We start from the raw sequence: 16,593 nt of genomic DNA, 5'->3' as shown, positions 1-16,593 counted from the left end.
ATCAACAGCTTTCTGCACCAAAATCCTTCAGACCAAGCAAGACTAGTTTTCACATTCACACTAATCCTCATTTACCCTTTACCACCCAAGCTGTCACTGTTGATGCAAAATGACACTTGTCATTGGTGAAAGGTTTAACCCTATAAGGACCAGGAATGGGATGACAGGTGTCATTTTAGATTGGGTGTTAAAGGGTGAATTTATCTTACTAATTCAACATAACACCAGCAAACAGAAGGTTAAATACAGCCTGTCTTGATCCAGTAAAGGTTACAATAACCAAGCAAACAACATATGGGCTGGGATTGTGGGGATGCAAACTGCCTACATGCAATTTGTTTCAGACTTTGACCTCAGTATCTTCTCTAGTAGCTTTTAAATCGATTATAAAAACACATATTCACAGCAGAGACATTCACCGTCTTGTTCTTTATCAATAAGTTTATAACCCCTGCTGGAAATTTTTAAAGATGAGCTTGCAGTTGTCTGCTACCCACTACAATTAAATAAATTTAGCTTATTTGTACACAATTGTGTTGGTGCAGGTACCTCTTTTGCCACTTGCCAGTCATTATCTTCCTCCTCCTTTTTGAGCAAATCATGCATGTCAGAGCAGTGTCAAACATTTTGAATCCTGCAAGGTATCAAATCGAGCTAAAATTCTTGATTACGTATTCAGCTTCAATCTCAGTGGTCAGATGTATATTTATCTGCTTTATGATCACCAACACTACATTTCACCTTTCTTTTCTGCTGTTAAAAACAGCCACCAGACAGCTCTACTGTAAGCCTTTTACGATTACGATTTACATTTTCCAAACATAAACCTGCTACACCAGATATATTCTGGAGATTGCACAGATTACCCACAGGTAGTGGTCTCATCAATATTGCATGAACACTTTTTGAAATGAGCTTGAATCTATCCAACTTTGATTTTGCTTCTAAAATCTGCTTTGAGAAAGTATTCGTTGGATACGTACGCCAGACTGGTGCCCATTAAATTTGAAAGCAATAGCTCAAACTCGTCAAAAGTTAGGGCCAGGTCAGTCTCCTTGGTAGGCTGTCGTCTTTCCTGCTTTACATGGGATTTTCCTTCAGCTTTTCCATGAGCAAAACATCATTTGTACTAATATATATAATATATATTTGAAACTCCCCTTTGATCAACATACAGACATCTCCTTTTATCTATCCTGTGCCAGATGTACTAATGGCTTCTCCTCTCAGAAAACAGAAAAACTTTCATTGTCCCAGCAGACCAGTCTACCGTTGTGTCTTTGACGCCAACCCAGTAACTCTTCAGCTTTCCTTCCTTTTTTTGTGTTTGATTCCATCTCGCAGCCATGGTGTTCCTCAGACAGCTGCCTCCGCATGTTTGTATCTTCAGTACCTGCTCACATTCAAGTGCTTCATCCTTTCAATTGACTAGATTTTGATTGAACAATCTGTAAATGCTAAATTATTACAGCTATATGAAATAAATTTTATACTGCAGGAGGATCTGAGATGTATTTTAAGCAACTTTTGACATTTCTGAAGATCCTGTCTCTTGTTAGGAAGTCCAATACTCCCTTTATTTAGCAGAAACACCAGACTACTGGACTGTACTCCGTATGGCACTAAATGAAGCCAAACAATCACATTGAACTCTCCTGAAGCTGCACATCTCAACTAGCAAAGCTAAAACAAGGATGAGGTGTTCCCTATGACCCAGTATTAGCTATATATCATTTTACAGTGTCTGTGTGCAAATCTCCATTTACATGCAGCAGATGGCGCAGATGAAGATTGCCAGTAGAGAGACCAAACTAAACCAACCTGATAACCATGTTAACATACATCTTCATGGAGTAAAATAAAAAGCAACAACAATAACAACAAAACAAGAACAATCAGTGTATAGCAAAATCTATCCTCCTCACAGTCTGCTCATTATGTCCAAGTGGGCTTCAGATGTCTGGGACAGTAAAGCTATACACAAATAAAGCTCGCACTGCAACACGTAACTGAGACACCAAATTGGAACGAGTGCATTAAGACACTTGTGTCACTTCTGAGGCCCAGACATCTTCTACCACTTTCACACCAGCAACAAACTTGAGAGCTCTCAGTGTAAATGGGTCAGTATGAGTTAATGGGTAAAAGGTGTTGTTACAGGGGTGACACAGAAATGGTTTCAATATCTTTGAAACAGGAGATGTCTGGGAGAGCAGTAGGGAATAAAAAAAAACAAACTTTATAGATAGAGGGTGGAGCAAGGTTAAAGAAAAAAAGGCAAAGTGGGTTATAAACGGCATATTTTCTCTTCAAACTTGGAAACATTAATGTGGATAAATATTCATTTAAAGAGGAAAATGTGCACATATTTGGTCGTATTCAAAAATGTATTTATTGTTTCGGTGGGAAAACGAATTGTGCTCTAGTACAGAGGTGGTTAGGATTCATTCACAGTAGACAAGAAAAAAAGGGGCCAGAATGTGGGCAGGGAGAGTAGCTTTGCCACTTTTTGTTGTCATACTGATGTCATGTTGAGCCATTGTTGCCCATGCCACTGGGCGATGCAGTCACTACACTCATGTCAAGCAAATTAAGCTTAAACAGTGCAGCACTTACATAACATAGCATATTTTCCCATTAGCAAAAAAGAAAGAAAAAAAAAAAGTAGAGTACCCTCTACTGTCTCTCCTGACTGATTACAGAGTTGCATTATTAGGATAACTACAGAGCTGTTAATCAATGTTATAGCATTCATTAAAAAACAACATTAAAAAAAGAAGAAAAAAAAACATACATATACAAAAACTTTACAGGCTATAGGTTTTCACACGACCATTAAAAAGCTTCATCAGCTGAACACAAACACAGATGAACACACACACAGAATGTACACTCCTAATGAGAGCACCCATGGAAATCTAGGACACAAGGACAAGAGTCTGTGAGGGGGCTGGCGACCTGTAATTAAATACAATGGCTGGCTTCTGGAGCCTTGTCAAGCTGAGGCATGGAGCAAAACAATGGCCGGCCTGTGGACGGAAAGACAGACGCAGAGAGGCTCAGCAGAGAGGACGGAGCTACTTAGCCCTTCAGCAGCCCTCATCCAGGCATTATTCAACACCAGCCTGCATCCAAGCTCTGATCAACAACAACCATCATACAAGCCTGCCTATTGTGTGATTCACAAAGAAAAAAGGGAAAGAAAAAAAAAATCATACACTTAAACACTGGAAGAACTGACTCACTCTAGCCTGGAGAACTTCCCTTGATATCCTTTCAACATTTCAGCACTGGCAAGGTTTCCAGGCCCGAGCCCCTCCGGAGCTGGCAAAGTCACTGTGGTAACCAATACTTCAAGTACAGTTAGAATATCAGTCCTTTATCCAAGACTGAGCCACAATCAAAGGACAACATCACCAAGGGATGCAGCCATATTAGCCAGCAACATCGCAAATATTCAGAATAAAAAAAATAAATAATAGGAAAGAGTTACTATTTGCACATATGTTGGATTTATTTGTGCTTAGTTAGGTGGGGATGTGAAACAGAAACAAGGCTGAATTAGAGCGTGCGGTCTGGCATGTTGTCAGACCAGTCCCAGCAGCGGGAGTAAACAGCACAGAACATCAGGCAAAAACAAACCTGGCATGGCACTGTGTTCAAAAAATAAAAGCCAACCAGCTAAAATGAAGCTTTGCCTCTGATTACACCTGCAAAGCATGGAAACCAGAATTCAGCAAACCTTTAAAAAGCTACATTCAATTTTTTTTTTACTGATACGATTTAAAACTGTTAACACACCCTTTCTCCATAAATCTAAAATATACTCATCTTGTAAAAACAATTCTGAATAACTAATGTGCCATTCTCTTGGATACAATTTACTTAGTTCCCTTCCCCTGAATCACAGACAATGATTATTACACAAGCTGCCCACACGAGTCTTAATGGCTTAATGCAGTGAAGTGTTCTCAAACTTAGAGCCAAAGCATTGGTGATTTAATTCATTTCAAGTGTGAGTGGTTTGTAATGCTGCTCTTCAAATTCACTTTGCATACCATCTTGAACTGCAAGTGCACTTAGAGCGAAGCCGAGCCAACGCAGCCACATCCTCCATAAGCAATTACCGCAGGACTAGACTTAAATGGACAAACATGCACAAGACTGAAATGAAATCTATTCTGATGATGAACTACCCTCAGTTGTAATACTGACACAAGATAGCCTGGCTAACATCAGTGCTTCAAAAGCAACCAGACCAGCAAACGCACACACATTCACACACTAGCCCACTGGTTATTATCAGGCCTCCAGACACTGGGCGGTCTTGGCCCAGTGCAACTGAGCAGCTCTTGAGGTTCAGCCTTAGGCTAGTCTTCTGAGATTAGATTACCTTCATCCCCACTGGTTACTGGGCCCGGCTGTGAAGCATATTAATGAGATTTCACCATCATTAGAGAGAAGCTAACTACATTAGCAGGCTGGCCTGTGGAAAAAAAGAACTGGAGAAAATGAAGGCCGAAGGATGGGGTGGGGGGTCTTCCACTTTGTTGAATCCTACTCAGCCATGGACTATTGTGTTCTCTGGGTTCCATTAGGTTAACTGGACACACACACACACACACACACACACACACACACACACACACACACACACACACACACACACACACACACACACACACACACACACACACACCGACTATTTGTCAAGTACTCGGATGAACATACAGCGATCCATTTGTCTTTTCATGCAGCAGAAGACACATCAGACAGAGGAGACCTCCGTGCCACAAGCTGCTGAGTTAAGACTAGCTTTGAAGTCTGCTTAATATATTGAAGTAAGATGCTTAATGAGGGGGCCCCAAGGATGGGGAACCCCTCACAAAGTCATGAATGTCCACATTGAGAAAGATGCAGCTGCCTCCAAGTTGTTTTTTTTTATGTGAAATGAATCAGACCAACAGGTGAACAGAACTACAGAGTCAAGTTTAATGTCCAATTTATTTTTGGTTTTAATGCAGGACTGTTTAACTACTAGAGAAAATAACACACACACACACACACACACACACACACACACACACACACACACACACACACACACACACACACGTGTATGTGGAATGCTTTGTCAGCACTCTTCAATTACTGCAAAGGGAAATGGGACTATTTCCTTGCTTACAGGGAAATCCTGCCATTCTCTAACAAAGAGTCATAACAGCTCTCTGCTGAAAATGGATTGGGCTCCGTTCGCTCACTTCACACCGATTACTGACAGCAAAGCCACGCATGCCATTTGAATACGAGCCGAGGCGAGGGCGGGCATATGCAATCACACGCTAGCAGGCACGCACAGACTGACAGCTGTAAGGAGAGCACCAGTGGGGTGTGTTTGTATTCAAACACAGAGTGTGAACAGTTATTAGATGAAGCGAGGGAGGACTCTGATGGCAGGGCAAACAGGCATAAGTGAAAACACACACAAGTAGAGGAAGGAGAGCTGGTGGAGGTTAACATGGGGCAGGAGAGCTGACAGCAAGCCTCACGCCTCCTATATTCACTGTAACCAAATCCGGCCCATTCTCTCCCGCCTCTCTCCACCTTCACCTCCTTATTTATACCGGAGCCCCCCCACTGAGCCCGACATTCTCCTCGTGCAACAATCATCTTACGCCAGGCAACCCTCTATCATGACATGAATCCTTCAGTCACTTCTAACGAAAATATTTCCTCCGATTCTGATTTCCAAACACATGTAAGAAGCTTAAAGCATCAAGGTGCTCATGTGAGCCAAAAAAATTGCCTTCAAGTCAACATATAACAGGTCGATATTTTACTGCTACGCAGTTTGTTGAAGTATGAAGTGTGTTAGGCCAGCAGGCCACTTTTATGAGACCATGTTAGGAGGATTACTGTGCTCTACCTAAGCTGCTTCATGTCAGGCCTACAGCCTGATATCTCCATGGAGGACGGCTGAGACGGAGCACATGCTCTCACATCAATGTGTCAAACTTTGCAAATTATATATTGGGAAAGGTTTTGTATAATTGTGCAATAATTCTAACAAGACTGGCATAATGCAGAGTTTTGTTACAATATACGTTCTTACGGTTGATGCTTCAATGTTTTCAGTGCAAAACAAGCAAAGATATGGATCAAATGCTACTACTACTACTACTACTACTATCATTTCCTGCAGCACATGGCACATCACTTCTATTTAGGAACGGTTTGCTGTGGTCCATCTTTCATAGAAATGACAGGCGGTTACTTTGCAAACATTGTGGAAATTCAAATAGTGCAGGCGGAGCAGAAATTGATGTGACAGCTAGAGCTTGAATTGTGCACCATATTTTGAAGGCTACACCGACTCCAGGATCTAAATGTTGATGGATAGATCTCCAAACTGGAGCCAAAAAAACTTCCTTGTCTAGAGCATTACAGCAAGAGAAACACACACACAGGTGATGAATGAGAGCCTGAGCAAAGGCCGAAGGGCAAGGCGGTGCAGAGCAAGGAGTTGCTTTTGCCTGTTACGACGATCCCTCCCCAACACCAGGAAATGGTTATGTTTGTCTTGGACACAAAGTGGGGAAAACACAAGGTTTTGTTTAGCAATTTATGGCATCTTTGCATCTGCTTGACCCAGGGGTTGTTTGCATGCATGTATAAAGAGAAATCTTCCTGTATGTTACAAAGGAAAACAATCAAAACAAATGTACATGCATGTTTAACAACACCTGAATGTGCGCACTGCCATATTGTATCTTTTAGTGCGAGAGCCTGTGCGTGTGAATGTCAGCATGTTCTTGTCTAAGCAAGGCCTGGATTTTATCAGCACAGTGGCCCCCACCGTGTTCTCGAGTCCTTCTGAAAGGGGCCCAAAACAACCCTTCTTTCTCTCCCTGTGCTGCCAAGCCTCTGAAATAACAACACACAAGGTTTTGCTATCAGTGTATGCCGGCAAATGGAGACAGAAATGAGAACATGTGTGGACAAACTAGAATGTGGGTACTGAGGAGGAAGGGGAGGGGGGAGAGGGGCACCGAGTGATTGAGCAGATGGCAAAGGTGACCAGACTTTGAGCAAAGACTTCATGTTAACCGTAGTAGCTGCTGCCACTTGCCAGAATTGGATCAATTAATAATAGAGATTCCTGACAAAGCACAGGACAGCTACAACACTAATTGTCCAGTCTGCAATATTTATGGAGTTAATTGAAAAATAAATAAACAAGCCCATTCATAGAGTGCGGTTTTGCAGGAAAAGACCACTTGAATCCCTGGCAACAAGGCTCTCTTGTAACCACGAGTTAGATAGTCCACCTCTACCCAGCAGCTGTCAATGCCCGCTGAGTGACAGTAGGACGATACGAGCTGGCACATGCCCCAGGGTGACCGGAGTTATCTGGCATGAGTTAATGGTGTGGGACATGATGGTGGGCAATATGGGGCAAAAGTCAGCCCTTATCGACTAGAGGAGGCTTGGATGTGTTTGGCGACGGCGGAGTGTTTAAGCAGCCTGTAAAGCTCGGTGAAAGCATGATATTCAGTGTTAAGACTGTGCGTGAGAATGTAAAAAATATCAGTGAGGAGGGCTTAACTAGGGATTGTGAGCAAAGGCTGGACTGTCAGTGGGGTGTGGGCCTATGATTAGCATTTAATCCCCATAATGAATAAAGGGAATGTTAGCTTGCAGTGGATCAGCCACTGAACACAAGTTATTTATAGGAGCTGATTGGATGTATAGCATCAGTTGCTCATCCTTCCTGATCATTCGGAGAGACTGGCTGCAAAATGAAAAGCGCATCATGGGGGAAATCTCCAGAGAAGGATAAGAGTAGTGAAGTAACACAGAGGGAACTTTGACAAGGTAGACAATCATTTCAAAGGCAGGTAAAGTAAAGGCTGTGCAGGGTGGCATGTTTGCTTCAGTGCGACGTCAGCGTAACCTCCCTTTGTCAACTCTTTGATAACACACCCTTCCTGGAGTATTTTACAGCTGGGATATTTAATGCTGCATAATTCAACACCAAGGTCATCATAACAGGAACTCATGCACAAGTGAAACCACAGACTTTTACAAAATGTTCATCAATGCTTCAGATTCAACTTGATGGAAAACAGCTTTACGATACATTAAGCCTCCACACTGCTTTGCAACTGGGCCCCGAGTGGATGAGTGTGTGCATGCTTTTCACTCATGCATACCAGGAGTGCCAAAGCAGAACTAAACCTGGGCCACCCAAACCAGCGTCTCACTGTGTGGCCAGTCAAAGAGCCATTTACAATCATTTTAACATCCAAAGAAGCTTTGATTCCCTATATTGCTGAAAATATTTATCTGACAAAGTAATGTTGAAAGAAATGGCTGCTGGGAAAGACATGAAATAGAGGGGAGTGGCTATGAGCACAGAAAGTCTTTCAAAAAGACATTATGGATGCAAGACTTAGACAGATGACTTGAGTTAGTGAGTAGATCATGAACACATTGTGCCCTGAGCATCTAAAGTCACTAGGAAAGAAATTCCCTGAAAATGCATCTCATACACAAATGTGTCTGCCTGTGCTGAAATTACACCTACACACATTAACCAGACCCTATTCATCTTTATTGGGCTGAGTGCCACACACAGTGCCTCTCAGTGTTTGAAGGCCAAAGGACTGTCATGAATGCTTATGCTTGAGTGTTTGCTCTTCACTCTTCTAACAGAGAGGTTATCTACCCATTGACACTCACTAATCCAATGTGACTGGCAGCATTCAAGGCTCTCCATACTTAAGCGCATATTCAGAAGTGGAGGAAGCGGGGTCATAAATATGGAGGGAGCAAAGGGCTATTTGCATTAGAGAGCTGAAGTGGACCTAAGAGTCAAAGAGGAGGTGGAAATGTAAAAAAAAAAAAAAAAAAAAATTCTGAACAAGGGATCAAGAGAAGGAAGAAAGAGAAGAGGCTCATGAGGACCTGGGGAGAAAAGAGGATCACCAGGGACAGGCTTTGTCATGTTAAACTGCCTTTCTCAACGCATGTTCTCCCTTTCTCCTCCTCCTTTCTCCCCCTCTCGGTGGATAACACAATAGTCAATCGCGGGGGGAATAGATTACGAGGGTTTGATCTTCTCAACTTCAGAGAGGAAGCGTGACAGTGGAAGTGGGGGTGAGGGTCGTGGGTGCAGCATGTGCGTGACTCGAGCGGATGGGATCATGTGCTCAGTGATGCTCAATAATTTGGCTTCTTGCTGGACCGTTTCTCTTAAAAATCCACAAAACTCATTAGGTTTATCCCCTCACATTTAACATGAGTTAAAGCCAATAGTTCAAATATCTCCCTGCATTCAAGCCTCAGCAGATGAATGTGCAATCTGCTACAAAACATGAGAGACATAATGACTACAGTTCCCCTCATAAATTAGCTCCAAGTACCAATGTGAGGTTTTTGAGTTGAAAGGGGTATAGTTGTGAATGTAAAAGGAGGTATTTCCAAAGGCGTGGACAAGAAGATGCAGCAGGTGTGCCATTATCCTGTCACTGCTCTGTTAAAGACCTTGATGATACCATGAGCTGAGGGGGTTACTATGTCAGTCCAGGGGTTAAAATGGTCTAAAGACCTCTGGGAGACAGCTGAAATTTTTTAAATAGTCAGACGCAAAGGAGCACCATCTACATGAGCGTTGGTCAAACAGAAAACCATAAATTACCACACTTTGATTGGTTTTTACAAAACTTATTATGCAAAGAAATAGATAAATTGGAGTCTTACTTGGTTGCACACCTGAGTCACTGTTTTTCCTTTCCTTCATAAATACCTCAACCTAAATGCTGCTCAGGCAGCTGCTGCTTCCATGCTGATCCGCACTAATGATGAGCGATGACACACGCTTGATTCAGATATCTGATTTGCAATGTCAAGGGGCTCCTTAGTGGAAGATTTGGACAGAGCGAGGGGGGAACGGGTGGGCGGGAAGAGGCAGAATCATTTGTCTTTCGTGTCAGTGCTAATGCAAAAAGTGGGGGGGGGGGGGGGAGGAAAAAAAAGCAGGTGCTTGTCAATAGGGACATTAAGTTTGCTGTGTGCTTAGGACAAATGGCTGATGAGAACAGGCAGTCATCGAGGAGTGCAGTGGGATGTTACTAGAATTTAATGAAGGACATGTTTAACTTCCTCGGGTGGGTTGCGCTTTTACCCTCTCTGTGTGTGCGCACTGTCTGTGCCTCTGCAGACACTAATTTCCTGCATGGATCCCTGACCTTTCACTGTAGCCTGGGGGGAGCCATTTGATCACAACACACATACACAAAAGACACACTATTTCCTGTGATATGGCTGCCCACCAACCACTGGACTGGTTTTAGAGCGTCTGTGCTGATCTTTTCCCTTTAAAACAGAAAATAGAATAAATACATTTAATATCGAGGGTATATGTGTTATTACGTGGATAACAGCCTGTGAATAACAAGGGCCCAAGTTTATTGCTTTTTAGGAGTTAATGACAATCCAAATAAAAAATTTCTCATAATATTTTCTTATTTATTATGGAAATGAAGGTTTATAGATGGAACTCTGTAACAATGTGAAGTGCTAAAACAGTATGTGAAATTTTTGTAGTGAATCTAAAAATCATTTACAGACATGATTAGAGCACTGAACATGGCGCTGGCCTAAAATTCCCAACATGCAATGAAGCAATGAGTACCTTGACCTTAGTATCAATCACATTTCTTTTTTTTTTTTTTTTTTTTAAACGCTGAGAATTTATTCTGTTTAAAATTACATTGATGATTTTATCACGGTACACAAAAACATTTTCAACACACCTTAAAGAGGCACGGAGGTTCTCAGTGAGTGAAGCAGTAATAAGAGGTACTCCAGTGTATCCAAAGTTATGCTATCTACTCATAAGCATGTTAGCCCTGTGAAGATGCAACGTTTTTTAAAAAGATTTGGTTGCAGTTTAAGTTTTAACATGAACACCTAAACCGAAATATGTATAAAATTTCAGCATGCCTCCTCTTCCTGTGTGTTTGTGTGTGTGGGACATAGATGGTGAGCAAGACTGGGTGGAAGCAACCAGAAGCTAGCCTTCAGGAGAGCTTTACTGTGAATGCTTCCAGCTCCCCCTCCTGCCCTCTTTCCCCTTGGGATCCAGTTAACCCCCAGCCAGCTGGCCATTTCAGACTGCTGCATCTTGCGGGTTTGTGTCCAGGGCCTCATTATGACCCTTGGGGTGACTGGGTCCTTATTTTTTGCGACCCAGTTTCATTGCAATAGAAACACACACAGCTTCCAGTTAACTCTCCCCATTAAGCTAAGTGAGGCCAATCAATTATTCAACCCTTTCTAATGTATAATTCAAGGGATATGGGGGACTGTCATGAATGGTGGAAAACACAGGTGAGGAAAAAGTACAGTTCTTTCAACTCAAAATGTAATTTAATATCACAAATCTCTGATGCTATTTTTTCCCCACACAGGAGGGCGATAATTCAGCCCTACAACAGAAGTAACGTTAATCCGTAATGAGTAGCAGCAGCGGGAAATCACACTAACAAAGGGAAAGAAGACATAATGAGGAGATGGAGTGTAAAAGGAAGTGGATTACCGGGTGTTACTGGGTGTGCTAGAAGTGGAAATCAAAGAAACGCATAAAAAAGAAAAACAGAAAGGGTGGACAAAGCCAGGCTGTGTTTAATATGTCTTGATTTCTAAATCACTGAAAACCTGAAGTAAAAAGAGAGCGGGTGCAGAGAGAAAATTAGGCCAGAGCATTAAAAGTGAGAGGCGTGTAGGCGTGCGTCCTTGGGGAGCCACCGATGTTAATACAGTTATTAAGCCTCTCCACTGAAGCCTGCTCCACCTCTCCAACCCCCAGCATCAAGGAATTCTCTCTGCCTGCCAGCCAGCGGGCAAGCCTGCACCTTCAACAATGAGATCAAACAGTCCCAAGTAGGCAAGCTCAGGGGAAGTCAGTGATGGAGCTTCCCGCTGAGCAGTGAGGGCAGGTGAGGTTGGTTATGTCAAGCCCATGGAGAATCCCAGCAGGCTTTACGGAAGGGGAGCTTAGACTTCAACCGTGCACTAGCTCCTCCTTCCTTTCCTCTCTCTTTAAAGTCAGCTGACCAGGATTCCCATGCAGCTCTTCCCAATGCGGGGGGGATTACCGACATGAAAGGCTTCAGCCAGCATATGTGCGAGAGCAGATTTCTGCTCCTGCCAGCCTCGGGATGCATGCCGTTTTGGAGGTTCATTAGAAGCGGGCAGTGTGAGGACGACGAGCCTGGGTGGCAAGACAGGGAATAGTACTGTACTTGTATAAGCAGCCAGCAAGACGCTCTCACGGAGCAAAAGGCAACCTAGCTGGTTAGTGCTGCATCACTGGGACATGTTTCTAATTACAGAATTATGTCCGATCCATAAATCACACTGGAGAGGGGAGGCTAGCGTTGCCACTCTTGGCTGTAGCTAGGAGGAGGAAATGTTTGGAAGCTGGGCTATACACACACAAACTACTTTAAGAAAAGTCAATGGTTGACATGCCAAAGTACATGTCTGAACTCTTCATAATTCATACAGATGAAATAAACCGCTATTTAAGATGGAAACAAACAAAAGGAAACTCGGATCATGTAAGAAGAGCTCACACTGGAGATTTACTCTTAAAAAGCTTCATATAAAATTAATCACAAAGTTAAAAAAAAAAAAAAAGAGAGAAAGACAAGATAAAGAAGTGACACTAAAACGTGCTAAATAGGAATGAGATATAGGTCATTCTGTACCAGACTCAATTTACCATCACTGGCCTGTTGGCAGCTACTGGACGCAGGCCAAGTCCCCATCAGTCGCACTGGAGCACAAATAATATCAGTCATTGAGCCAAGGCTCTCCCCCTGTCTCTGTATCCCTTTACTTATTTCCTCATTCTTTTCCCTTGCCATCTGCTCTCAGCTGCTTTTTTGTTGAAAAGGAGAAAAGGGCAAAAATCCAGAGGCCAAAAATGACATTAAACCCCCTGAAAGCCTCCACAGAGATTACTGTTTGAAAATGCCAGCTCTCCCGGAGCCCTCCCTTCCCTGTGTCTGAGATCTGCCTCTCTCTTTCTCTCCCCTAACCTCCCTCTCATTTTCTTTCAGCTGAGAGGTGCTGACAGCCCAGACACAATAATCCAGCTCTATTGTGGAACTGCCACAGTGGCAGCAGTGCTGTGCAAAAGGTTTCCCACGTATGGCGCGAGGGCAAAGAGGGGTGTCACGGCATGGTGGTGCTGTTGAACAGCAAGGAGATAGTAGCGTCACGCTGTGCCACTTGACAACTCCGGTTCAAACTGTTGTCACATTTTTCATTAGTCAGCTCCATGGCTGGAGCAGGAAAAGAGAGGAAGCGATAGCCGATTTATCAAAGAGCTAAAGCGACCCTAGTTTCACCTCCACAAGCTGAGGGGCTTTGCTGCAAAAAAGGTACAACAATGGTGCCATTACATAAAGGTAAATTTAATCTTTCAAAGGCTACAAAGAAAAAAAGGTAATCATGCAGTTTTGCATTACCCAGACAAGAGCACATGCTCAGGGCTGCGTGTACTCAACTGGACGGTAGGAAATATAAGCTAGGTGGAACAAAGCGCTGTAATAAACACTGCATGCTTCACCGCAATCACTAAATCCAAGCTAAAGCTGAAAGATGAAAGAGGATTCGACCAGCTGCTTTGACTGCATGAAAGAAAAATTGAGAAATGTCAGATAGTGTCAGCCTTGTTTCTTCCCCTGCAGCAGAAACAGCTGTGAATTTGTGTGATCAGTAATGCGAGTTTAATTTTTGCTTCATCATTTGGAAAAACACTTCCCATCGCTCATTATGCAAATCAAGCTAGAAAAAGACAAAAACAACCCAGACAGTGTGCACCATTTTCCTGTATATAATTTGGAAATTTCCACAAAAATAATAGGAAAAAACGGCATTTAATTTATCCATCGCAGCCTGAACAAACCTCACCAAGGAATGCATCTTCACCACATACTGTAAGTCTTTACACTCTTTAATGCATTTCCTTCAGGTTTTTTGTCAACTATCAAAAAATCTCTACGGGTTTCCGTTAAAAAAATCTCATGGAACAGCAGAATGCATCCTCTGTGCTCTACATGCTGCACATTCCCCCTCCTCCCAAACTGAAGCAACATCCAGATTGAAAGCGTGAGGAAGAGAAGGCAACTTTTCTTTATTTAGTTTTATCCCTGCAAAGAGTACCATCTTGTTTTTTCCACCAGTCTCCTATCTTTGGGTATTATGAGAGACCATAAGGTCATCAGCTGAACCCCTCACCAGGACTCATGGCAAAACTGCAAATTTCATTGTGATGCAGTTATTAGTCTCAGCACAATGAGCACTCTTCAGCAACTGACAGGACTACTTCATTAGTCTGATATTAGTTAAACAACTACAGCTCCTTATAAGCTAAGTACTTCTCTAACGATGGTCCATACTAGACATCACAGATCAATAAAATGTTGAACGTGCCAACACGAAGAAGCTGCATAATATTGGAGTTTTATTCATAAGAACCAAGGTTCTGTTATTTCAGTCTTTTATTCACCTCCCCAAACCTGGCCAGCTACAGGACATCTCTCTGTTAACACTGTCCGCTAACATCCCACAAACAGAGTAATAAGGAACAAGCCTCCTGTAACCTGAGCCTGTCAGCCTCCTTTGGTCAAACACGCTGTCCTATCCATCACTATCCACCACTATACTCTTCCATCTCACCTCCACAACACTGTTGGCAGTCCATTTCATCTCAGTCCCAGGTGGGTCTTTAAGAGTCAAATGTCAGAGGCCGGGCCGCAGCCAAACACATAATGAATATGAAATGATTCAAAGGGACTGTGGAAAAGAGGGGAGAGTTGGCTGCCTTGTCACAGACTGGGACCAGACTGTTGAGCTGAGCAGGGGCTGGGCCTAGAAGGAACGAGGAGACGATGCACAATATGGATATCTAATGTTACCCAACAAACGTGCTTTCATAAATCAAGACATGCAAAAACAGCTTGACTTTCTCCCCTACATGCTGCAGGTAATGACCTTGACAAGATCATCTGACATATTGAGGCTCTCTTACCTTTAGAGATGTCCTAGTAACTTATTAAAATCACACTTCTCACCAAAGGGAGTATCTTTGTTTTTGTAAGCAGAGAATAAGTAGGGTTAAGCCTGCGATTCAAGTCTATTAAGAACTTGTTTCAAGCATTAGACACGAACACGAGCAGAGCATTCCCTCTTGCTCCTCCATTAACAAAGCTGACTGAGACGGCAGCAACACAGTGCTATTTTTTGCCCCGGCAGAACTGCCAGGCTCTTGTATTTTTAGCACACTAACCTCTACCCTATTTTCTTGGTTGTCCCACTCTCAAAAAAGGAGCACATTTTCCTGTGATGTCTATGTGTGCGTGAACTACTAGAAGTGTGCGCAGTTGTCATCCGTGTGATTTTAACACGGATCCCCAGAGGGAGAGTGGGGAGGAGAGGGTGTAGGTGGAAGCAACAGTCCTGCTTTTGGCCTGGAGTGAGTGGCCTGAGAGCACAGAGGAGGCAGAGGCAGCCAGAAAGCCTCCGCAGCTGATGAAACAAGGCAACATGCGATGTAATCACTTTATATATAGCAGATAATGTGGAAAAAGGGGGACGGAGGGCAAAAGATCTTGTAAAATATGAGGAAAAATTAGGGCAGGCAAGCATTAAAGATTAATCGTGACACCGAATGCTCGACTCTGGCTTTCCATGCAGCGATTGCCACCTCGGAGATGGAAACAAGGGGGGGGGGAGCTGGATTGAGTGTGTGGGAGAAAAGAGACACTGAGAATGAAAATGCCTTGCAGATGAATTCTGGGATGATGAATGTCCACGGTTCAATACCCAGATGAATTTAAGTGTGTTCCATCATGGGAGGGTGGGGATAAAACATGGAGATGGGTTGGAGAGATGGGGAAGGGGAGAGTGTGCTGGTGAACTAGCCATGCAGAGCCCATTGCGAACAAGCCATCTGTAGAAATAAGTAAAGAAGTGATTACAACAGGCCCAGCTCAATTTCTGACAGTTGATGCTTGACTGCCCCTGTAGAGCTGAATTGATTTAAATGAAGAAGCTATGAATATTTTATAGGGCAGACCCCCTCACACTCTCCTCCTCCTTTCACCTGAACTGTTTTGATCTTCTTCCCACCCGTGTGTCTGCGCTTGTATACGTGTGTGTTTAACCGCACAAGGCAGACATGGGCGAGAATGTAATTATTGATATTGAGATTACAGCCCTATTGTCACAATGTCTGCAATCAGCTGCCTTCTTTAAGCCCGGATGAATCAATGACACAGCCTGGATCTTTTCTGTCTGCCCTGCTTTGTTCATCAAAGTGAGCTTTGCAGTGTACACCAACCCTTGTTTGGGGATTTAGCGTCAAACCAAACGGGTGTACTGTACACTCTGGCTGATGCCTCTGGCTAATTCTCTCTGCAAACAAGCTGGGGTCTATGAGTGTGTCTGAGCGTGTGTGAGAAAGAGAAAAAAAAAAAAAAAAAAAAAAAGGAGGGGGGGGATGAAAGAAAAAAAATT

At 43.1% G+C, this 16,593-nt stretch overlaps 1 protein-coding gene across 4 annotated transcripts in view; it reads right to left on the bottom strand.

The window, feature by feature from the left end:
* raraa (retinoic acid receptor, alpha a) overlaps positions 1-16,593 on the bottom strand; it is a 142,664-nt gene that overhangs the window by 15,524 nt on the left and 110,547 nt on the right. The window contains exon 1 of one of the 4 annotated variants that reach the window (XM_079260930.1): positions 15,107-15,215. The exons of the other annotated variants lie outside the window; for them this stretch is intronic. The gene's annotated coding sequence lies outside the window, so the exon portion shown is untranslated. Of the gene's footprint in view, positions 1-15,106; positions 15,216-16,593 lie in introns of those variants that run through there. 4 annotated transcript variants of the gene reach the window in all.

This window comes from Telmatherina bonti, assembly GCF_933228915.1.
Source record: "Telmatherina bonti genome assembly, chromosome: 21".
Lineage (NCBI taxonomy): Eukaryota > Metazoa > Chordata > Actinopteri > Atheriniformes > Telmatherinidae > Telmatherina > Telmatherina bonti.
This window is presented reverse-complemented; position numbering and strand designations above follow the sequence as displayed.